We start from the raw sequence: 26,307 nt of genomic DNA on the forward strand, positions 1-26,307 counted from the left end.
CATCTGGCATTGCCAGCATAATCCTTGTAGTGGTAATCCAGAACAATTATCTCTCATCTCTTCAAATGTCCAGTTTCTGGGGCCCTGTCTTCACACTGAGATAAACAGCACACTTCTTCCTTCCCTTCAGAAACCAAAGTAGGCCTCTGGGGACAGTGACTTCAATTTTATGTTGGTACCTAGAATCCTGGTTTACCTAGAGCTCTCTACACACAGGGTGTAGACAGTAAAATCAGGCTCATCTGTTGTTTTATTTAATCTTTGCTTCCTTTGCCCATGTATTTATCTGCGTGTGTGCTTATGTGTGTGCGCATGTGCTTGTGTGTCCATAAGTATGTACCCTACTCTAAAAATCTGAGCCTCCGCCCTCCGCCCTCCGCCCTCCACCCTCCACCCTCCTCCCTCCTCTCTCCACCCTCCTCCCTCCACCCTCCACCCTCCACTCTCCACCCTCCTCCCTCCTCCCTCCACCCTCCACCCTCCACCCTCCTCTCTCCACCCTCCTCCCTCCACCCTCCACCCTCCACTCTCCACCCTCCTCCCTCCTCCCTCCACCCTCCACCCTCCTCCCTCCTCTCTCCACCCTCCTCCCTCCACCCTCCACCCTCCACCCTCCTCCCTCCTCCCTCCACCCTCCACCCTCCACCCTCCTCTCTCCACCCTCCACTCTCCTCCCTTCACCCTCCTCTCTCCACCCTCCACTCTCCTCTCTCCACCCTCCTCCCTCCGCCCTCCGCCTATAGGTTGCAGAGGCTGCAATTGCCTCCATTCTCTTCTTCCTGTCCCTCTTCTGAGAACTCAAGGAACATTCTCCTGTGCTGAGGATTCACAGAAGTGGAGATTGCTTTTTTCTCTCTCCTTTTCTGTTTTTGCTTCTGCCTGGTTGTTTTGACTGTTTTTACATAGGATGTGGTTTCTGCCAAAACAAACAAAAAAATCACCAACCAAAAACCTAGGAAGTCTTTTAAACATTTTAAAAATAAGTTTTATGAAAATGCCCAAGTTCTCTGTAAAAAAAAAAAACAAAAAACAAAAAAAAACTTGCATGGCACACAGTTACACAAAGCACAAACTTCTCAATCCTGCACCCCAGTAACTCCTTTTAGGAATGACTTGTTTAAGATAACTGTGGTATATGCTTATTTTTGGTCCTTTTTCTACATCATTTTACATATATATCTAATCTATATATCTACAGGATAGAAAATAGCTCATGGAAATATATAAAGTAACTTTTTTCTGCACGTAAGTGAACTTCCCATATTTCTATCTTTCATTTTCTCTCCTACTTAGCCCAAAACAATATAAAGAAATGCTGCAGTGCACAGGCTGCTTGTAACATGCATCAAGTTCACTTTAAAGACATGCTCTCCAAAGTTGTAAAGCATTGAATCACGTGTATCTATCTACCTATCTATTCATATCTGCTCGCGCAAACCAGAATGAGCGCCCTTGCCTTTCTGATTGCAGAGGGCGCTTCCAAGAGAGACAGAGACTTAGAAGCACACAAATCCAGGTTTCCCTTACGGGCTAATTTCAGGCAGGTTAGATACTCAGCCTGTCTACCAAAGCTTTCAGGATAAACAGTTGATGAGCACAAAAGTATTGTTACACACACACACACACACACACACACACACACACACACACACACACACACTCCAGAGCCAATCTTGGTGTTAGGCACATTTTGTTCTATAATACATTATCTCCACAATCCATGTGAAGATCTGATAGTTACATACAATTACGTTCACAACCCTACAGTGAAGAAACTGAGGTCTACGGGGTGCTAAATGAAACAGTTTTAACTTCCTTTCATTGCGCTCCAAGTCTCATGTGCCAACCACTGCACACATCACTGGGAAGAGTTCCTAGTATTCTCACTGGCTACCAACTTTGCCTTTCTGTCTGCAGCCATTTTCAGAAGGGCTCTAGAGAGCATACTTTCTCTGCGGAAGCACTCTTCCTCAGCTACCTCATCTTCTCTAGGAACTGTGATGTAATGAAGAGTAAGAATGGCATCTGGACACACCTCAACTCAATACCCGCAGTGAGCCTGCGAGCATTATCTTGGGACGGGCCACTTCACTTAGCAGAAATCCCATTTCTCAGTCTGTGAAATGGGGAAATGTAAGCTGCTAGATGGTGAGAAATGGACATTCCTCCTGCAAGACTCTAATAGGGACAGAAAAACATGGCTTCCTTTCTTCCCGTTTGATAAATCTCTGTCACACATTACGCTGCTCTACAATTATCCCAAGAGAGTGACACAACACAGCCAAGCTAATCATAGCTTGTTTCCACACTCCACCTTCACAAGGAAAAATATCTTGTAATGGGAATGGGAAGCCAGATACAAGGTGTAGGAGTCCTCAGCTCTGGGTCTCCTCCAGCATGCTCATCCACAGCCTGATTGTCCATGCTTCCATCCTTTCCTGTCCTTTGAGAGATTGCTGATGACCCTCTGATGACAGGTCTTAGTCATCAAGAGTAGGAACTCAGTACTCCACCCCCACAGCCCTGATGTTCTTAGTAACATAGGAAAGCAGTAGACAAGTTGAAAGCAGCTGATAAGAAAATAATATAACTGTGGAGGCTCAAATAGCCACAGAATCTCTTTCTTTGATGATATGATTATCTGCCTGAAGTCCTTGAATGGATTTCAGGAAGTCCAGAGTCTCTGTGAGATGGTCCACCATGCATGAATGTGCCCTGCGTGCTATGTCTATGACCATAGAGTCTATGACCTCCAAGCACTGAAGACCCACTAGTCTAGAAGCTTCTCCCCCAAAATTATGCAGGAGGGAAAGTAACACCTATGCAATAGTGGGGGTTTGCTATGAAGTCGGGAGGGGAGTGGTCATGAATGAGACTATGTACGCTAATTGAGGGCAGAAGTGGGAATCACATATGCAAAACAGCTGTATAAATCTTTTCTGGAGAGAGCTCATTTTGAGGTCTCAGTTCTTAAAGAAAATAAGACACTCTATATCGAATTATAATCCTCCCCTGCTACCCCAAAGCACCAAACATTTATACCTTGGAGGACGCACTACCCTGCTGGCTAATTGAGCCTGTTTCAGCCATGCGTCCACTTTTCCATTTAACACACTTCTCTCACCCCCACTTCTCATTTCTTGCCTGGGTTCACATGGCCCATTCCTTATCTTTTTTAATAACTGGCCAAATTATTACTATTAGTAATTTAGGGAAAAGGAGGAAAAACATAAATAAGGGAAATGGGTTTCCATGACAACCAGAGCCAGGTGAGACCATTTTCAGCATCCCTTCTATGACTGATTCATTAGTGTTCTCCCAAGAGCCTGAGTCCCCATTAACCCATATGTGGCCAAGTAGTCCTTTCAAGATGCCACTCAGATTTCTCTCATGCTTTGTAGGATGACAGTTTATTGTTCTTATGGAATTCATGAATTTTGTGACCAAAAGCAAAAGTTGCCCTTACCTGCCTCCTGTTTGGAAATGCCCTGCCTCTCTCTAGCATGTTCCAATCTTCCATGAAAAGAGGTGCATGGAAACTTGTGTTGTTAAGAAAAAAATGTAACATCCTTATAATTGTAATATTTATGGAATCTACATTTCCTTTCCTTTGAGGAGGCTAGGTGAAGAAGCCAGTATCGGCAAGGGGGTAGGTGGTTAGTGAGGTGGTAACAGGCATCCCCTGTGATGTTTAGTTGTCTACTTGGAGGCTGTGATGCTCGGTTATTTGGTCAAAGACTAGTTGTATAATATGGGAAGGTTCAATCCCTTCAGGTGGCCTTTCAAGAGAAAAGGCTATAGTCTCCTGAAAGGGACAACATTCTTTATCCAGATTGGCTTTAGATCAAGGGTACTTTGGTGTCTGTTGGACTCTCCAGTTTACCAGCCTGCCCGGCACAGTTCTGAGCTGCCATAGGCCGTAGCTGTATGGCTAATTCAATATTCATTCTTCTTCACTCTCTTGCTCCTCTTCCCTCTTTCCTTTCCTCTCTCCACATCCAATTAAACTTGGTTCTCCATGTTGCCTGGCCACAGCAACTTAGGACATTCAAGTCAATCACTCAAGAGCCCTAGCTAGAGGCCTTATCTCAACCATGCTCCCAAGATCACAGCAGCAGGGGAGTAGGCTTGGGAGACCCCGCTCTGCCTCCCAGAACTTCTATCTGGAAGTGACATCATTGCCTTTTCACTTGCATTCCATTAGACAGAGCAAATTTTCTGGTGTCTTAGTAATAAAAGGAGCTATAATCCTGTACAAAATGTGGAAAAGGAAAAGACAGGTGAAGGGTCCTTATGATTACCCCTCGTGTGGACATGGCTGGAGCTATTTGTGCTTCTGATGTGTTCCATTAGGAAGTGGGAATCCAGAACTCTGAGAAATCTGGTTTTTGTGACCGTATGCTCATTGGGAAGTGACTCAGAGGATCCATTATCATTTTCCCCAACACTTTTCTCCCCTTGCTACAGAGACAAATTCCCAGCCTCTTTTCACACTGTCTCCATTCACGCCAGTGATGGCTGTGATTCTAAACAACAAAACCTTTTTCTCATTTACCATCGATGGCAGCAGTAGCTTCTCTCCTGGCCTCTGCCATGATCTTATTCCTGGCCTCCTTCCTTTCTGCTCAGGCTTCTGCTGTAGCCTCGAGACCAGAGACCAGTTTCCTTGCTTCTATCTTATGTTGGGTCCAATTTGTTTTCTTTAGAATCCAACCAGATAACATGCCCATGAGAGACAAGATACAGCATCACGACTCAGAGGACAGCAGGATCTCAACAGACATTTCCTGGCGTTGAGTTTCCACTCTGCTGCTCGCTAGCTGTGTGATCTAGCAAAGTCACCCTAACGTTGCTGTGCCTCAGTCATCCTCATATGAAAAATGGGACAAATCCTGTTACTTACTTCCCAGGATTGTTATGAGTATTCAGTTGATCCACAGCATACGTGTAGAGATGCTGAATACTGCATTTTTCATTTCTATTTTCTTCTGGGAATTTTTATAATGATACCTTTCTGCTTGCTAGTCTATCTTTGCCTTCAAATAAAAACAGGTATAGTTTTATTCAGTAGTCCTTTGTTTGTGAAGCAAATATACCATGCTATGAAAAATGAATTCATAGGTGTAGACAACTTCTAACCTGGTGTCCAGAAACCTCTGCCTGCTTACATTTATATTGTAGAGTTCAGCTAAACCTAGGATGCATCTTACAAATAAAAGTCAGCCAAAGTGAAGGGTTGGGGTGACATACAGGACCTTGGCCTGTGTCTTTTACCTCTCACTGCTTTTTTCCTGCAGGTTCTCTTCCCAGTAGCCATTGAGGAATGAAAAGTTCTGCCGACAGCCATCGGTAGACTTGGTAGTACGTCCTCCAAGCGCCTTTTGAGACAGAGGTAGATGTCCTGATTGTAGCCTCCTGGAACACCTTGAACCACAGAATGCAGTTAAGTTCCTGCACCTCTAGATTCCTGCACCACGGAAACTGTGAGATAGAGAATTTCCTTTTACACCACTGAGTTTTGGAATCATTTTTATGCAGCAAGTGGTAATTAGTTCATTGATGAAGATGACTGTGAGGAATAGAACTTTCTGAGAATTCACAAAGATGGTTTCTTTTAAATCAAGGAATTCCTGTTCCTGGCTCATGAACAATTGTGAAGCCCTCTCAGAATCTTCATACCCCCACCTCCTTATTTCTGTCTTCTCACTACTTTGTTGAGATGTGGAAGCAAATGGAAAAGAAACCAAAACCCACTTCACTTGACTCACTGTATGAACACAGCTAAGTTACTCCGCAGCTCGGAGCAGCGTTCATCACTTGTGAAATGGAGGTGGTGATGTCTCGTTCACCGTTCAGAGGACTGTGAGTACTACGGTGGCGAGACCATACAAGATGCCACACAGAGGATCTGGGACACAGAAGACACACAATAAATGCTGGCTCCTGTCCTTCAGAGCCATTCTGCCACATTTTAAAACTGGAATTATAACCAGCATCCTCTTTGGTGTCTTCTGTAGGGAAATAAGTCCAAAAGTCCTCTCTTAGCACACAGGCAGAGAAAAAAAATTGTCCATCTCGGAGGTCTTGTAGGTGCCTAAGGAGCTGCAGTAAACACGGAGCAGCAAAAACTAATGATAGGGGGAGATGTTTTAAAGTTCGAACCTATGTACCAGTTTTCCACAGGTACGTTCTGAGGATTGGCACACAACTTGCTGTGGTGTGACTATAAAAATGTCGCCACAAGCTCACGTGTTGGGTGCTTGGCCCAGCTAGTGGTAAGATTTCTGGAGGTTCTGTGGGGGATCCCCAAAACAGCTTGACCACACAGGTGCTATGACAGGCTTAGAGGCCCAGACACAGCTTCTGGTAGGCAACATCTGGACCTAGGAAAAGCCATGAGCTGACCCCCAATCGGTGGGGTCTGCATCTAAAAGGAAATACCTGACATTCCAAATATTCCTGATACCCCTAGACAAATGTCAGCCAATCAGGGTCCTGAATCCTGGGCATCCCCTCACCCCAACCTCTGCTGTGATAAAAACCCACCCTGCCTGGGATCTGGGCTCTCTGCTTTCACAGCTGCATCAAACAGAGAGTCCAAGCTCTGAGCTTGAAAATAAAGGCTCTTTGCTTTTACATACAGGTTGCGGTTTCCATGGTGGTCTTTTGGGGGTCCCTGTGATCTTGGCATAACAGTTCTAGGCACATTGAGAGATGAGGCTGAGAGATGGGGCTGAGATGGAGGAAGTAGGTCACTGGGAGGGTGTGGGTCCTTGAGGACATTTTATTTCCAGCTCCTCCTTTCCCATCATTCTCTGCTTCCTGCACAATATGACATGAGTCATCTCTGCAACATGCTCCCATAGCCATGACGAACCCACACAATGCAGATTAAAATCAATGATGGACTAAAGTCTCTGAAACTGTGAGAGGTAGTATATCCTTCTTCTCTTAACTTATTCATGCTCTCCCTTCCTATCACCCCATCCTCACCTAACCAACAAGGCTGTTATAGGATGCAGGATAAAAGTGACACTCCTCCAGAAACAAACCCTCTGTTGGGGTTTGGAGAGGCCATAAAATGTGTGCTACTGCATGAGAAGGCTAGGTTAGTGTATACTACAATTCTAGCCGGGAGCTCAGGTTATTACAACAAGCAAGGGAAGGCAGTGTTCATTTACAACATGAAAGCTTGCCTTTCCTGGACATCAATAACCACAACGTAGAGTTTGCTTTTTAATAAGAGCAGTCTTGAGCATGTAAGGGCCAAAGTGTTGCTCACATATTGTTTCCTGCACCACTCAGCTCATATTAGCTGACTTAGGAAAGCATCAACCACAAACATGTTGCTGATAGAAATTTCCTAATGCGAGCAGTCTTTATAGATCTCTGCTATTTCAGTGTGGGTCTCTGAGGACCATTTGAATCCATATTAATTTCCTTTCTGGCAGTTATGCCGCTGAGTATGAACTGCACTATTTCACTTTTAATCTGTCAGTAATTTAGTAATGTGTAAACTAATTATGCACAGATATTAATGTAATCGGTTTGGGGAGCTATAAAATCAATGTGTTTTTACAGACTGCATTAAAGGGAACTGCAGTATTATAATCACATGTCAGTTACAGAAAACGTTATGGAATTAAAAAATGAATCTCACCCACACTTCAGGGAGAACCCACAAACTCCATCAAATAAGGAGAGTCTAGCCTCTGCATCTTTCAGTAGTGTAGAAATCTTTTTTTAAAAAATCATAGCCAAACTCCCTTGCTTTGCTCTGACCCTGATAACTTCATTAACATGACGACCCCTCCTTTCTCTTCCTCACTCCCTCTCCCCCTTTTCTCTCTGCTAAATAAAACCTTGGCATTCTGAATCTCGGAAGATGTCACCTGTCACTGTTCTTCAAGGGGCTATGCCATGAGATGGAGAATGGAAATGTCTTCCTTGGGTGAAGTCTATACTGGTAGATAGAGCTCATTGAGCAGAGAAGAGAGATTGGCATGGAGCCCAGGGGTTAAAGAGTTGTAGATGCCTTTGTGGAATGTTCTCTTGAGAATGTGGCCTTACAGGTAAGATATAGGCAGATCAACAGGACTGAAGACTGTTGCTTTGCTCCCTGTGTGTCCAGTCAAGATTTCTGCCTCAAGTCGAAGGAAGCTCACTACTCCTTGATAGCCCCAAGATCTCCAAGGAAGTTCCTTTCCACTGAGGTGTTGGGTGGGTTTGAGAGACTAATCTTGTACCTGTGTTGACTTGCCTCCCTCAGAGTAGTTTGCTGTACCCCTTCTAAAGCTTAAGACATTCTCTCTGTAGCTTTAAACATGAGTGATAGATTACATCCTCACTTCTCTCTGGGGACACTGAAAAGGTCCCTGGTAGATTACCGGCACCTTGAGGACACATGGGTGTGGAAAAGAAAGAAGATGAGGATAGGAAACAGGTTCAGCTTTAGGGCGACAGCTTTGAGTCAGGCTGAATATCCTGCCAGGGATCACCATGATTCTGACATTTCCTATGTGTAGTTGCAGTATCAGTTTGAACCTTGTTTTTCTTACATCTCCAATACTTCACAGAGGATACGGTTAAGATCTTTCTATATTTGAGTCAGAGTTACTATTCAGTAAATACAACTATATGTAGCAGCAATGGAATTTGACTCCCTGTACCTAACTGCTTTAGGGATGACTAAATAATACATAGCCCCTCCCACTAGGAGGTTTTGAGCCCTGGAAGTGATGAAATTGGCTGTACCAATAATTCACCTTTGAAGAGGATTCTCATATGGTAGATGAAGTTGATCAGCTTGTAGCTTTCTGGACTCTTCCTATAGAGCATCCATTTCTATCCACACGTTGCCACATTCTCTTTTCTGCCTGTCACTACATAGTTTTATGGTTTAGCTTCTCAAGTCTATCCTTCCTTCAGCCTTTTAAAGCATCCTGGGAAATGTACATGAAGTTGATTGGCTCACTCATTCATTTGTTACCCAAATACCTATTGACATGTCTGAGGGCAGAGCAGGATATACAGGGGGTGTTCACTAGATTGCACATAACTTCAGCTTCTGCACACATAATTACTGTTGGCAAGATAAGAGAAGACCACAGTAAATGTCATTTGTTATGTTTTTCAAATCCCTCTCTGCACTGGTTGAAGTCTAGAATTCCCTTATATGTTGACATTTTCATTTCCTTTCTAAAGGAGGCTATGCCTCCCTTCACTGCCCACACCCTTAGATGGCTACTGTTATAACACTCTTTGCATTTCTAGGTAGTATTTCCTGTGCTATTACGTACACTTTACCTTGTTCCATGGATTATAAGGCTGAGATCCAAGAGTCCCAGCCAGAGGGATTGTGCTTGTTAGTTTTTATAGTTAACTTGACACAGTCACCAGGGAAGAGGGAACCCCAATTGAGGAATTGCCTAGATCACACTGACCTTCGGGTGTGTCTGTAGGAAACTGTCTTGATTGGTGATTGATGTCAGAGGGCTAAGCCCAGTGTGAGCACAGCCATCCCTTGGCAGGTGGGTCTGGGCTGGATAAGAAAACTAGCTGAGCTGAGCCTATGAGCTGGTCTGATAAGCGACGTTCTTCTGTGGCTGCTGCTTCCAGATCCTGCCTTGGGTCTCTGCCTGATTTCCCTGTACTTTGAATTGTGTTTTGGAAGTGTAAGATGAAATAAACTCTTTTCTCCCATTGTTTGCTTTTGGTCAGAGTGTTGGTTACAGCAACAGAAAACAGAGCATGGTGATATTTTCAGAAAGCATTTTTAAAGTCGCTTTCCCATCGTTTCTCTTCATTCCTTACTGTTTCAATGTCTGTTCACCTGTCTTACTAATCTAAACGTCTGCTTTATTGGTTGCAGTGAAGGTCAAGGAGCCACAGGCCAGCTGCTGAGCTCCTGCACTCGTCCTCCATAAGTGAGATAATGTGTAGAAACTATGAAGAACAGTGCCCGGCTCTTGGTAAATACACAGTGTTGTCTCAGCTCCGTGTTCTTCACTTCTGTTATTCAGGAGAGTCGCATGCTGCCCATCAGGAAGCTACACCAATTATGTAAGTTCTTCTTGGGGACAGGGTGCTTCTCTTGTCCTAGGAGCGGAGAACGGAGTTTCAGAAAAATCGCATTTGTTATCACTGTCATCTAGGATTGTGGAGGGCTTGCTGAAGCCACGGTTTGGTGACCTTCTTTAGACCTTCCCCATTTCCCTTGGGAATGAAAAGGTGGCCACAGCTGGATCAGCAGGGCGTTGTGATTCCTTTCTGTATCATGAGTGCACTGTACTAAATAAACCTGGCTTTATTCCAGACCTCCTTTCCTGCATTACCTGGTGACCAACGTCAGACCATTGTAGAAGCTGAACATCAGTCATGGAGTAAAGAATACAGACTAGGGTGTATCTTCACACATTAGGCTTTTTATAAAAAAAGTATTTTATTTTATTTTTTATTTATGTGTGTGTGTGTGTGTGTGTGTATGTGTGTTTGTGTTGTAAACTGCATATATGTCTTTGCATCACTCATGTGCAGTGTAAGTGGAGACCAGAAGAAGGTGTTGGATCCTCTGGAACTAGAATTACAGATGATCGCCAGCTGCCATGTGGGAGCTGGGAACTAAACCCAGGTCATCCATGAGATCGAAAGTGCTCTAAACCCCTGCGCCACCTCTCTAACCCTACCCATTAGGCTTAAAAAAAATCAAGTTGAGTTACTTGTACAAAAATTAAAAAGAGAGATAAAAAGAAAATGAAAAATCATTATAATGTCCCAATTTAATTTCTATAGCCCATCTGTGTTTTATATATGAACATGGACCCATAAACTATTTCTATACATATTATACTATGTATATATAGTACAGGGATACAAATGCAGAATCATCAATTTCGGTCTCTTTGGATTATTTAAGGAATGTACATGAGTAATATTGGTAATGTATCACTATGGATGCATTTAAAATCTAACTCATACAAAAGACATTTTCCCATCACTTGAAAGTATTTTTAGCACATTGGTGAAATCCCTAAAAGGTATCAGTCAACCAGAATCCAGAATTATCCAAGTTATCTGAATTATCAGAATTACTTCTGTCTCCCCCAAAGGTTCTGTGAATCGTGATCCTTGCTTATTGTCGTGTACTTTTTGTTAGGAGACCTCAGGCATCACCAGAGATATCTGAGTGGTGTCACTAACCTGAGGTGACTGATCTCCTCTCTCCTCCCACGTTCATCTCTTTGGATGAAAGTGAGGCTCCGTTCCACCCATCTGACCCCCACTCCTGGCTGCCAAACGGCTGTGTACAGTTTCTTTCCTCTACAACGATCACTCAAGGCCGGTCCTGAAACAATTACCAGTAATAAAGGCATACAACGAGGGCTCTTCGTATCTTTCACTAAAGCAAATTAGGAGAATGGCTTTTCCACCCTCTCATCAAGAGTATCTCCCAGGATGGATTTTTCTGTGCCAGGTTAGTAAGAAATAAGCCCCCAAGGGTTCTGTGTTATGATTGTGAGGACACGGATTATTGAGAAAGGAATGAGAATCATCAACTCTGGCTGAGGAAATCTGAGCAGCTGAGGGGATTCATGGGCAGTGAGGACTTTTATGGTGAATGATTGGGCCTGCAGCCTCAGCTCCTTTGCTCTGCTTCACTGATGGAGCTATGAACCTGGGGTTTTACCTCATGCACTGCTGAAGTCAAGCCCAGCTAATTTCTCCACACACAGGGAACTATCCTCAAGTCAGACATTTGGATGGCCCAGAGTGATCTTATCCCAGGCCAATCTGTACAGTTACAAGAGGCTGCTGGCTTCATGTTCAGCACAAGTGGTCCACTGGAGTGGCCATGAGTCACAAGGCTTCTTTTGCATTTAGAGTTGTTAGTTAAAATCAAGTGCAGTTAAGAAATCAGCTAGATGTAGCAACAGATGCATTCAGCCCCAGATACTCTGGAAGCTAAGGATGTTCCAAGCCAGCTTAGACAAATGAATGAGTTCTCCGGTAGATAAGAAAGATCTGTGGATGATGTTCGCCTACCATGCACAAGAACCAAGGTTAAATCCCAGTCTCTCTCTCTCTCTCTCTCTCTCTCTCTCTCTCTCTCTCTCTCTCTCTCTCTCCAGTTTCCTAGTTGCACTGGCTGTAATTCAAGTGCTGAATAGCACCATGTGTCTGGGTGCTACTGTTTGGATAATGCAGCTCTAGTGTGAAGACAAATAAGCTTTCCAGGGCCTACTTTCCTCTAGTTAAATAAAACAAACAAACCCTGTCCATGTACCCTGTAAGTGTGACATGAGACAAGCTAACACGAAAACCTCTCTATATAACGACTGGATAGAAAGTGAATTTTTAGTAGTAACACAATTATGTGGTGTCCTGACCTTTACCAAGCAGACACAATCCTATATTCATATTTAAATTATTTTGTGGGTTCTTTGAAAATCTAGCTGCTTCCAGTTATTGTCTTCTGAAAAATGGGAATGAGCTAACTTCTTCCAGATTTCCTCTGGCCCTGATGCTCAGTGTCTTCAGATGCGCATCCTGGTGTCTTCAGCGACTTTTCATTGTCTCACTGTGTTTTTATAACTTAAAGGCCAGCAGCCGGGGCCCGAGCAGAGTACTATCTGAGGTGGATTTTTAATTGCAAGAAATTCCACAGGTCACTTGAAGCTCAGGTGGCACCTGCAGAAACAATGGGGCCATAATTCATGCCAGTATCAAATTACAGGGAGGACTGCTGGTCGCTCAAGTCCAGAGGACCATCACAGGGTGGTGACATTTCTCTGCCTCTTCCTGGTTCCCCAGGGCACAATGGAAACTCTGTTGTATTTGGGGTTTGTATTCCTTTACCTTTAACTTTGTCTCAAGATACATATCCGTTCCTCCACTGAGCTGAACTTGTTAGTAATGCCAACCCCACTTCTGTAGGTAGGTCACAGGTCTGCCACTCTTTGCTTCATGGATATCAACACCTTGAAGAGGATGACTTTAAGACATGGGTGCAGGGGATGGAGAGATGGCTCAGCATTTAAGAACTTTACTGCTGCTGGTTGGTGGTGCAGTGCTGGTGGCGCACGCCATTAATCCCAGCACTCAGGAGGCTGAGGCAGGCAGATCTCCATGAGTTCAAAGCCAGCCTGGTCTATGGAGCGAGTTCCAGAGTAGGCAGGGCTACACAGAGAAACCCTGAAAGAACTTCACCACTCTTGCAGAGAACTTAGACTCAGTTCTCAATGCCAACATCAGGCAGCTCAAGTCACTGATACTCCCGGAATATCTGATGCCCTCTACTTGCCTCTCCAGGCACTTACGCATGTCGTACACATAAACTCATGAAGATACAAACATAAACATACAAATAAATAAATGAATTCTTTGGAAAAGTGAGTGCAAGAATAAATAGAGTGAACAAAAGATTTCTGGGAGACAATTTGGGAAATTTTGCCAAGAGTTGAGAGGCAAAGTGAAGACAACTGACAAACTCTCCTAATTTTCAGAGGTGGACAGTGAGTATTTCATTGTCAAATGGAGGCAGGCCGAGCAAGTGTGGCCACGCCCAGTGCACACTCAAGGCCCATCAGCACATTTCCTATTGTCACCTACCTTGCACTGACTAGTAGGTCTGAAAGGGCCTTTATGAGCACGGCATTACAGCCGTGCTCATATGTAGGAAGTGCACCACACCACTTGGGCTTTTGTCTGCTTGGCATTCTGACTTACTCTGGTAACCACCTTCATTTGCTCTGGGCAGTCATCCCACTCTCAATTTCCATCTGTAGGTTCCAAGTGAGGCTAACCCATGCTAGATCAAAGCATTATGTCACTTCCCAGGCCATGACAGGTCGGTAGAGGACATCTAGCTAAGTTCAGTGGTCAAGTAATGATGCATGTCTGTCCAGTGAAACATAATTCTGGTTTCACTTGAGACTGTTAGGGAAGGGAAGGGCTTGCATTGTGGGATCACTAAGCACAGGACGCCACTGGAACTTCATGAGAGTTGTCTGGTGAGAGACGGTTCAATAGCCAAAGGCTGGCAAGGGAGTTAGCCACGGTTCTGAGGACGTAGTCTAAGCCCTGTTGATTCGCATCAGCACAGGGTAGTGCTATCTTGGACCTTTTGTGTTGGAACCAGTTTGTCCTAGTCTTTCTGTTGACAGAGATCTGGCTATTAAGTCCAACTAGAAAAAAAAAAAAAGATTAAAATCCATTACTTTTTGCAGATTGAAAACTACTGACCAGGATAGCATCCACTCAGCCATGTGCCGGGCCATTTCATTGTCTTTGAATGTGAACTTTACAGAGAATTTTCCAAGTGTATCCATGGGGAGGATGGAAGGGAAAGGGTTGGCAGACTGTAGCCACAAAGAATGTTTAAGGGTCTCATTAAAAGGAAAGTGAAAGGAGTAAGAACAGAGCTAGGCTTATGGCATTATAGGTCTTCTGGGACAGCGGAAATGCTGAAATCTGCAAATACATAAGAGACAGCAGAGGACGAGAGTTGAGTTTACTAAAAGAAAGTGTCTGAAAGCAGAATGGACTTCAGCAAGGCTGGAGCATACATTCTCAGGGGAAAGCCCACTGCCTGGATCTCTTCGAAGTATTTTATAAATAGATGTATACAATGCACCACCATATACAAAAATATCCCTTAATATCCAAACACAGCATTTGTGTGTGTATAAAAATCTCTAAATACAACATGAATTCATATAGTGACAGAATACAGTGATGTTTCTGATGGGAAAAGTTCACGTTGCTTCTCAAAGTCCTGTTCTTGGACCTTCAACATCTGCAGCACTTGGGAGATCCTTAAGCCCCATCCCCCCAAAACCTCCTCAATCAGAAACCCCAGTGGTCCCAGCATGACATTCTATGTGATTCTGACTCCTGCTAAACCATAAGGCTCATTACAGTAAGGGAGATGTGGTTGTGCCGTGTGTGTGTGTGTGTGTGTGTGTGTGTGTGTAACAATATTTTTGTGCTCATCAACTGTTTATCCTGAAAGCTTTGATAGACAGGCTGAGTATCTAACCTGCCTGGAATTAGCCCATAAGGGAAACCTGGATTTGTGTGCCTCTAAGTCTCTGTCTCTCTTTGAAGCGCCCTCTACAATCAGAAATGCTCATTCTGGTTTGGGGGTAACTAGTCCAGTCATCTTGTCCTAGTCCAACACTGTGTGGTGGACAGAATCCTAAGCTACCAGGATGCCCTTCAAGATCCCTATCTCAGGGACAAGAAAGAAGAGGGCATTTGGGTATGGAAGGAATATGTTCTAAGTACATTCTGTATTTGCTCTCAAAGGAGCTTACGCAATCCTGTATCAAGAAGAGAAAAAAAAAAATGGAAAATAATCCTAAATTCCAAGGCCTTAAAAACATCCCATTTCCTGCTTAGCTAATCAGCTTTGACTTAGATATAGAGGTGAAATGAATTCTCAAATGTCATACAAGTTCCCCTTGTATGGGGAACTTGAGGGGAAGGCGGTTCCTTGGATGGACTAGCCCCAGTCTTGTGAGTTGAAGAGCAGAGATCATGCTCCAGTTAGCAACAGAAGGGCAAATGAGAGAGGTTTGAAGGCAAAGACTCATTATGTTGCTGCTAACTTGGAAGATGGAGGTAGTCACCTGAGAAAGAACACAGAAGTGGGACCTCAGTCCTCCAATCTCCGGGATCTGGATTCCTACAGCAACCCCAGTGAGTTTTCACCTGGGTTTCTTTGAAAAGTCGGAGAATGGAGTCTCAGCTTGACTGGTGCCTTGATTTTTGTTTAGTTATACTCGAAGCCCAGAGCCCAACAATGCTGGAACTGACGTCAGGGTTACTAAATTAACTAATAGACAGGTAGTGTTCATTTGTGGTGAGTTAAATGAAGCAGCAGGAAAGAAATACAACTCGAAAGAGAATATCACAACTGGAATATGGAATTTAAGCTTTTGGATTGACAAGCTATCCAGTCACTTAGGACTGCATGGGGGCTGGGCTTCTGGGGGGAAACACAGCTTAGCGAAGAAGACAAAGAAATTGGAAGGGAAAGGAAACCCAGTAAACTAATGGTTAGATTAGAGATGGCATTGCAAACCAGAGAGAGGTCAGAATTCCAGAGGCTTCGGGCAAAGGGGTCACTGACGCGACTCATGCTGTGGCTTGACACAGACTATGTAACCAGCTGATGACTCAGAACTACGCCCTTACAACACCCAGTAATTCAAAGGCATTGCCGAGGCTGTGGAGCTTGATTCTTTATTTCTGTTGGGAAAAATTTTAGATGCCAAAGAACGATATACAAATCCAAGGTTAATTTCTGAGTCAACAACTAGACTCCCATCTGGTACTGCCTCTCGGTTCTGTGGCACTTTCTGCATTAGAGCAAGCCTTCAACATGGAGAAGGGGCAGCATGTCTAGCCACGGAGACTAGAGCAGAGGTCTGTGGAAAACAGTCACACCGTGAGTGCCTCTGGTGGATGAATTCAAGCCAGAACCCGACGGCCTTTGCTCCACGGCCATCCACAGTGTTGTTGCAAAGGCAAACACAATTAGCAAGCAGGGCATGCACTTCCATGGAGCCTCAACCCTGCTTAACAGATCAGAAAGCAGAACTCCTGGAACAGGATAGGTGGTGCTGGTGAAGCTTTTGTCTGGCAACAAAGGGGCTAGAGTGACCAGGTTGGAAGACAGGAAAGGAGAGAGGTCTGACAGTCACATAAACTGAGCTGTATATCCTTTCGTGCATGCACTAACATATGTTTACATGTGCACGTGTGCACACACACAGAGTCTGGACCAGCTAAATCACTCCTCGTCTATATGATTTTGTTTATTAAATAAATGATGGTTTATTAACCCCCATAGAAGCCCCCCTTTCACCCCTAAGGAACTAAACAGAATATTAGTCTGCAAAAGAACCTTTGGCTCAGATGGGGAGAGAAGTCACCCACCGTCTGCTATCTGTTTCTGTGGCAACCAAAAATAAATATTGATACTGCGTTAATGGTCTGTGTCTCACTTAAGCTCCATTAAACTTGGAGCACTTGCAAGAAAACAGCCCATTGATGGCTCAGCCGAGGGAGGAGGAAGAGGTTTTATAAAAAGCAACAGTGTGGAAGGCACATGGGGTGCAAGTGAGACTTCTAAGCACTTCTCAACCAGGAAGCTCTTTATAGAATTCTTCCAACCGAGAAGACCACTTAGGTGCTGGCGAAGTTGCCAGCTGAGATGGCAGGCCCTGGATGAATGAGTTCCTGTGGACTTGTCCCTTTTACATAAAGAATAGTTTGTGTGTTTTGGAAAGCTTACTTGTAGAAAACATTTTCCAGGAACACAGATGCCCAGCGCACAGTGATCAGATGAATTGAACATCCAAATCACACGATTTCTTTCTCTTCTATTTTTCTCTCAGTACTTCAAGTACAGACGTTGGGGGGTCAGCATTGTTGCCTTTCATATTTATAATCCTGCTTTTAAGGAGCAAACTATTTGATTTATTGCGTGAAAGTATTTTACAGCTTTAAGTAATGTTACTCCTTGGAATGAGGAACATCACAGTCTGCTTAATTTACACTAGGGATGTTAGGAGTATTTAATGGCATGTAAACATTTTATGAGGTAAGTTCAAATTGCAGGTGATATTTAATGTACATTAGCAAAATGGACCACAAACAGATTCAACTTCTTATTTATTGGCCCAGTCTTTCTTACGGCATCAAAAGTGAGCTGAGTCTTAAAAGGTGTTAAGACTTTTCAGTACCGTTTGTGACACTGGCCACAATAGATATATCTGCCTTTAAAAGCAGCATGTGAATTAGCTCCAGAATCAGCAAGACTACAAGCTTCCAAATTAGATTTTTATCATATGGCTCTGGGGCACCATCAGATGGGGGTACTGTGTCCTTGGCCCTGGCAGAGCTTGGTGTCAGAGGACCACCAGGATAGCTACCAGGAGAGAAGATGTTTCAGAGATGCGGGCTTCTCATTAGGAGAAATCACTGGGGCACACCTTCATCAGTGGAGTGGAGAATTAGGGACTATCATCAAGCTAGACCTGAGATGTCTCACTTATCATGAAGAGTGTAAGATGCTGTGAAGGGTAGCCTGTGCTTCCTGCTTCCCTAGAATGACTTAAAGAACACCATCCACCTACCGCCCTTATCAGATGTATGCTCTGAGGGGCGGGACTGCAGCAGGACTTGAGGATACTGTTAGCATTGAAGGTGCAGGACAAGTTGGTGAGCAGCTTGTGCAGATGTGACTGTCCATCTGGAGAAAGGTTTATAATGAAGAGCAGCTCTTGGTCACTTTGTGTGGTGAAGAGAATGCAGCCAGCTCCGAGGACAGCAGGGCCGAGAGAGACATCACAAGGGCACTATAGCAAGTCTGGATTTCTCTATGAAAGTCTTTACCTTTACTCCTGGACACCCAAGTTTTCTGAGCCAATGCATCCCATATTTGACCTTTGTATGGTGCATTTAGTCAGGACTTGTTAGCTATCATCCACACAGAACAATCCCATAGGCCATCAGTGAGAAAGGATGGGAAGCCAGCTCCTGGGGTACTAAGGGTTACTCACGGGAGACACTCCTTGTTGCGTTAGAGGCCACACACTCTTGTTCTGGCCCTCATTTCTCCCCGTGTCCTGTGAAAAACAAGTAAATCCTGGCACTTCTCTCAGGCAATGACTCGGCTTTCTCTAGCCTTCTTGAGTCTGTTGCTGGCTCAGACACTGATCTTCAGCTTCCGTTGGTCCCTCTGAGCAGTTGTCTCAACTATAACAAACTTTACACCAAACAGTATGCACGCATCTAAACCTTTTCCCGTGCATGCTTCCTGCTTGTCCAGTGAAGGAAGTAATTCAGTCACCATTTCAAAAATGAAGAGATAAAGCCAACCTTCTAATATTAGTGAAGGGCGGTGAGTAGGAGTGGAGTGTGGGGATATTGTGTTCCCCAAAATATTGTGCACCCTAATAAACTTATCTAGGGTCAGAGAACAGAACAGCCACTAGATACAGAGGGCAGAAAATGGTGGCACTCACACTTTTAATCCTAGCATTCCAGAGGCAGAGATCTGCCTGGATCTCTGTGAGTTCAAGGCCGCACTGGAAACAGCCAAGTGTGGTAACAAGATCCTTTAATCCCAGGAAGTGATGGCAGAAAGCAGAAAGGTACATAAGGCCTGAGGACCTGGAACTAGGCTGGTTAAGCTTTTAGGCTTTGAGCAGCACATTTCAGCTGAGATCCATTTGGATGAGGACTCAGAAGCTTCCAGTCTGAGGAAACAGGATCAGCTGAGGAATTGGCGAGGTGAGGTGGCTGTGGTTTGTTCTGCTTCTCTGATCTTCTAGAATTCACCCCAATACCTGGCTTCAGGTTTGCTTTTATTAATAAGACCTGTTAAGATTCCTGCTACAGTGGAGGATGGAAGTAAGGGGTGGAGGTGGGGTGGCTGGAACAAAGGGTGGTGTTAGCCTTTCCAAGCCCTGATAAGGATATGCTAACAGGTCTCTCCAACGCCCTTTTCCCAGCTATCTCATGAAGGCCCTCACAACATCACGTCATCCTCTGTGTTCTACAAATCAGGAGACTGGAGCCCAGGGATGAGCTACTTAGGTTCATCAGAATGTATACCTAGGTCTTTCTAGTCAACAAATGCTATTCTACTTTGTCATTACTAGGGAAGTGGACAGGTCAGCATGACAAAGTCCACTCACCTAGTAAGTCACTCTAGCTGGCCATTTATTGAAAATGCCAGTGAGTGGTCTTTAAGGTTTCATCAATGTACTACATGCATAGAAGCAAAGCAGACCCAGGGAAGACAAATGTTAAAATGAATGACGTATTGATAGGACATTAGATAGTACTCCCCTCACCCCACACTACCGCTCATGCCTTGGCTTTTCAGTTTCAGTTATCTGTGATCACTATTATCTGAAAATATTCAGTAAAAAATTACAGAAGTCAACAGCTCATAATGCTAAAAGTGTTCATCTGGAGTGGCAGGATGCCTCCTCATATGGCTCCCTGCCAGGAATGTAAACCATTCTTTTGTTTAGAGTATGTAGACCGTGTATATCACCTGCCTGTCAGTCACATAGAGGTCATGTCCGATGACAGACTGATTGTATGACATCACATTGCTTGTGTTTATGTGACCCTCATACAGTGTGTAGCCTGATACCACATCACAGTGCCTATGTCTTCCACCTCAGTTCATTTCAGTATATAGATATCATGCTACCACACAATCCCAGAGAGTACAACACACAAAGACAGCATTTTATTGGGGTATTTTCCTATAATTTTCTATTTTATTTTTAGTTATTAATCATCCACCATGTCTAATTTATAAATTAAATTTCACCATAGCTATGCAGCTATAGGAAAGACACAACACACGTAGGGCTTGGTGCTGTCTACCGTTTCAGACATTTGCTCAGGGTGTTGGAGTCCCCTGCAGATATGCAGGTACCATAGGGCAACAGAAGAGCAGAGGTGTGTGGTGGAGAGGGAGGATGCTGGGACAGTTATGGAAGGGACACAGGGAAGTGATGTTTAAGGTGAAGCTGAAAGAATTGCACTGTATCTAATCCTAGGTAGGGTTCTAGAGGCTTCTTCACGTGCATTTTCTTTCTTGGCTTAGCTTTACAGGTCAAAATGATCCTATGTGTAGTCATTCCTCCATTTTGAGTTTCTCAGACTTGCTCCTTATTTGGGCTTCAGGAAGCACTTTGATGTGTGGCTGTCAAGGCTTTTGCCTGGGTACCCTGCCTCAGACTGGTCTATATTGCATCCAAAATCGGAACTCAAACTAGGAGACCATTAGCAGTCATGTAATTAGCACTGCTGAAGACATACTGCATATGAAAAGAGAAGTACAAATGCCAACTATGGAATTTATGAAGTATGCACATCCAGCGAGTGGGTGATTATTGTGTTTCTTCAACGCTCTGATTGAGTTAAAATGAACAGAGACGGGCAATCTGTCTGTCTCGCCACACCCTCCAAGGAGAAGGTAAACCAGGCAATTTCTAGCTCTGTATTTGGCCACTGACTCAATCTGGAAGGAGATAATGAGTTTGTGTTTGCACGTGTCAACGTCTCCTATTCAGGACATGGTGTGCCCTTGAAGGAAGCAGAATGCTATCACATATGTTCTTTATCTAGGCATGCCTGCTACGGAGAGGATTTACTTTGGTCAAGACCTGTGTGACGTGGGATGTGTATGGTCAGTGGGCTCTTGCTTTATCCCCACTGGTTTCCTCTGGTATAAAATGACAACAGAGTGGAAGGATACACGTTTTTCTTATGTTCCCACCACCAGATCTCTCAAAACAGGCTGTAAGGTCACACAGGCTATAAGGCAGACCAGCTGTGTGTGCAATCCCTTGGGACCCTCAGCACTCTGGTACACAGAAGATGCTTCCTGGCTTTTCTGTTGCAAAGTCTATTTCACTACCAGAAGCCACGTCTCAAAGCCCAGATAATCAATTCACTTATTAAGGAAAATAAAATCCAATTTCAGAAATGTCTAGAAAGCAAACGTCTAGTCACTTAAAATTGGGGAAAGCTTACTATTGTCTTATGAAATCAGGTGAATTTTTCTTTCTCTGAGCAAAGAGTTTCACTAGATCTGGTCAACAACTGGGGATGAATTTTGCCCCACAAAGGGCATTCTGAAGACATGTTTATTGTCACAACAGAAGGTTGCTAGAGGGTGAAGAATGGTCAAGGATGTTGGTAATTATCTTACAATGCTCAAGACAGTCACCATGACAACCAAAAAGGATCTGGTCCAAAATGTTGATGGTGTAAAGGCTGTATTATGGGTTCAAAGAAAAAGAGGATCGTGCCTTAGGTGCTTGGATTCCTGTAGTATGGTCAAATAGCCACTTTTCTGTTACAGCACCTGGGGCCACGGACATCCGAACGGAAGTACGATCTGGCCATGGCCACGGGAATGAGGAACGAAGGAACATAGCTAGGGGTTGTGCTGATTAGGTCATGAATGGTGGGACTGAAAGGTAGACCATGTCTACCCTTGACACCATGTCTAGAAAATTACAGTGAGATGTAACTGTCCCTTTCACTGGACAAAATGAACAGACAGCAGAACGCAATGAACTAAATTCAGAATTGGACAATTTAGTGTTTTCTCAGGACTTGATCTGGAACTGTAAACACACACTTTATATATTTTAGTATATACATATATACTAATATATATTATATAAACATACATGTAATATAATATAAATACATAATATAAATATAAAAATATACATTAATCAACTACCCAATAAGTGTATCCTAATATCAGTAACACAACAGCCTTTGTGACTGGAACATAAATAGTTACTAAGTGAGAAACTGGTGACCACTTCACGCTGAACCCACAACATAACTACTCTTTGCTCATTTCACAGATAAGAAAACTAAGACATGGAGAATGAAGGCAGAGCCCCAGATCATGGCAGTTGCTCAACCTGGTTCCAGAGTTCATCCATGTTCTTCTTGACTCCCTGGTCCTGCTTTCTTCCTACGGATGAAGCGGCCTGTGCAGAAGAAGGGCAAGCAGACTGCAGGCCGCATCTGTACCTGTGCACGGCTCCATCCCTGCTGTGCTGGTTGGGCTCCTCCACTCATGGAAAAGAAAAGGGGGAGAAAGACAAAACTCCAGTACATGCTGGTTTCCAAGTCCCCAAAATGTTCAGCTAGAGGTGGCAGAGAGACCCAATCCTCCATTATCCATTAAGCCTCTAAAACTTCTCCTAGTAAGTCTCTAGACTTGGGTTTACCCCCTTCCTTAGCACACCACTTTCTGTCTCATAGGAATTGCCACATATCAATGGTAATAGAATGTGTCAGGGACAGTGGTCACATCTAGAACCAGGAAGCACGGGTGTGATGATGACAGCAAGGGACAGAAGGAAAGAAACCTTTAAGGGCACTAACTCACCAACAGAAGGATCTAATACTATGTTCTGCCTAAGTCTGTTTGGAACACCCCCAGTACCAGCGCTTTGGGATCCAAGCTTTTCCATATGGATCTTTGAGCCCGCCCTCATCCAAACCACAGTGTCAAAGTTGTTGCTAATATGAAATTAGGAGAATATGGTAGAAGTCAAATTGTGGGAGCAATGCTTGCTGCACAGAGAAAATTGTTGAGAGCTCTGGGGTCCTTATTGGCTGCTTTTCTTGTTCAGAAATTCCTTGGGACTATCATGAGAGTCTTGTATCTTAGATAGCTTTGGATTTGTAATAGTTGCTTATATACAATGATAGATCTTTGGAAGTGGACCCAAATCTAAGCGTGAAATGCTTGATTGTTTGATCAATACCTTATACACACAGGCTAAAAGTAATTTTAAACAGTGTCTTTAGTGGGGCTGTATTACGACTGTGACCTGTCACACGGGGTTGAGTGTGGGCTTTTCAACTTGGAGGTGCTGTTGGATGAGCATTCAGTAAGTTTTAGGTGCTGGACTACTTTAGATTATGCGTTTTTGGAGTAAGGATGCTCAACCAGTATTACTACAAATTGTTCACCAGAACCATCTGGAGGTTAGAATACAGAGACAAACTGCAGGAACTGATTATAAATGGAAATGATGAGAGTGGGCCTAGGATACCCAACAGGAACTGCTGGTAGCCACGGTAGAATGAAAAGTGCACACTGGTTCCAGACATCAAAGCGACACTGTTAATAACGCTACAACAACTACAAGTATCTCTGTGTTGCGTGGCTCAACCACCAGTTTATAGCCACCCCTCTAATCCAATCTTCACTGTAGTTAGGAGGAAAGAAAGACCGACCACCGGAGAGAGGGAGTTAATGACAGAATCGGCTGGGAGATGCAGGGGGCCCAGCATTACATCACTTCCTTCCACAGCCACCTCTTAAAATTATGAAATCTCCGTCACTCACATCTTCTCTTTAAAACCAAGGGTGGGAAAATCTGTGTATGAACCCAGAGAAGCAAGTAAGGTGAGCAGGCGTCACTGAGGCAGGATCATAGAAGTGAAGTTGGGGGACTCATTTTATTTTTTCTTTTTAGGGAATACATGGCTGTTCTCAGTAGGTGCAAATGTCAGAAATGTTTGGAAGACAGGAACCTCCTTGACATCCCTGTTGATACCAAAGATGAAAAGAGGCTACAATACATAATTCTAAGAACTTCAGCAGAGGTGATCTCCTCTATGGCCCTATTCAGGGGTTCTCACCTGTATCTCAAAAGAACGAGATATTGATTTGACTGTGAAGCTGCAGCAACTGTGGAACAATGCTCCCCTGACTGCCCTGCAGGGCTGCGCAGTATTATTTATTGAAGTAAGCTGAATAGCAGGGGGAACGCTCTGCCCCAGTAATAAGTGGTAATTGCCGGGAAGTGAGGCATTGCCGTTCTCATTGACCCCTGCATCCTGGTATTTTGATGGATTCTATGTAACTCCATTAGGATTGGCATTGTAATATTACACCAGCTGAGCTGTAGAACAACAGACCTCCGTTTGGATCATTGATTTTTGATTATACAGCTCCTCAGCATACCCCACAAGCAATTCCCTTTGCTGGAGCCAGGATATCGGAGACGATGGCGGCAACAGATGGAGACTCCCTACGTTTCGTTAACTCCACGGGGCTACAGGAGAACTGCTCGCCCTGGAAGCCTGAACCAGGGAGTGCCCACAATATCATGACTATAGTTTATACATTATTATTCACCCCACCCTTAACCCTACGAGGCTCATGGATTAGAAGCTAGGTCCCCAAATGACAGTGTTTGAAGGCGGCATGGAACCCTTAAGAGACAGTGACTAGGGGTAGGTCTTTGGTTCTCTGAGGGGAGGTGGGAATATTCCTTCAAAAAGGATTAAAGTATTACTCACAGGAGACTCTACTTATTTGTTACCTAGGCCTAAGCCTGCTCCACCCAGGCTCTTCCTTTCTTCCAATTCTATGCGACTGTTCACATACGTGGTCCCACCACTGCAATCCACGATGAGGTAATGCAGCTCCAGGGAGGCCCTGGCTCAGCCTGTGCCGTGATGATTCTACCTTCAGCCTCCAAAACTGTGGCCTTATGAAGCTCTTTCTTTACTAAGTCAGTATGTCTCAAGTATTTGTGATAGCAACAGAGAGTCTAACGGCCTTGCTGGTGGCTGAGAACTAGAACGTCTGTAAAGTTATATCCACAGGGAAGGTGGGACAATTGGGGGTTGATTTTGGAAACTTTGGGGGGAGTAAGTAAGTAAAGTGTGGGCTGATTTTGGTTGAATTGGCAGTCTTCCTCTGTAGGGCACTAGTTAGATTTTTAACATCTCCATAGTGACTTCACCTGGGTGTTTGAAATTCATGTCAGACGGACAAGCTTCCATATCTGTTTGTTGACCCATCTCTTCCACCTCTTCCTTTACCCTTTCAAACAAGGCAGTTACGTAGTCTGCAAGCTAACGTTCCTCCTGAGTTGCCTTTCCTGAGAGAAGGAATACTCAGGTGAATCCATGAAGCCCGCCTCTTGGCAGAATTCTAGACAGGCTTCCCACTTTTTTTTTCCAGTGCTGGGAATTGAACCCAGGGCCTGATGCTTGCTAGGCAAGTGCTCTGCCACAGAGTTCATGCTGAACTCCTAGATTGCCCCTTTTGTTGGCCATGATTTTTTTTTAAAAAGTTTTCTTTTTGATGATTATTTTCTATGTATATGGGTGTTTTATGGGCATGTATATCTGTGTACCATGTGCATGCATTCCCCTTGGAGGCCAGAGGAGGGCATTGGGAACCCTGGAGCTAGAGTTAGAAATGGTTATGAGCAACAAAGTGGGTGCTGGGAATTGAACCCAAGTCCTGTGGAAGAGTTCCAGTGCTCTTAAGCACCGAGCTATCTCTCCAGTCCCTGGATATGATTTTAATTGTGTGGCTATACACGCATCAAATGCAACTGTAAAAACAAAACAAAACAATAATGGAAAAAAGAATTTAACTGATGTGATGAAACTTCCCAGAAGGTGCTTCGGAATAAGAGAAATGAATGTTCTCACCATGAATGACTTTTGGCAATCATCCCCCGGAAGGGACAGTCTGTGAGGACCATGTGTACTTGGTTAGATCTTATGTAACAGAAGCAGTGGCCTGATCTGAGCAAGTCTCATGTTAATGTTCCACAGTGTGAGTGGCTGACCGCTTAGGAGGTGTGTTGTCTTCAATAGTTCTTAAGAAGCCTTGTTGTTTACTTACTGAGAACTGAAAGTTAGCATGGGCCCAGAGGAAACTCTGGGATAAAAGATTTTCTTGGAAAAAAGAGCCCCAGACTCAGG

This window comes from Peromyscus eremicus, chromosome 5, assembly GCF_949786415.1.
Source record: "Peromyscus eremicus chromosome 5, PerEre_H2_v1, whole genome shotgun sequence".
Lineage (NCBI taxonomy): Eukaryota > Metazoa > Chordata > Mammalia > Rodentia > Cricetidae > Peromyscus > Peromyscus eremicus.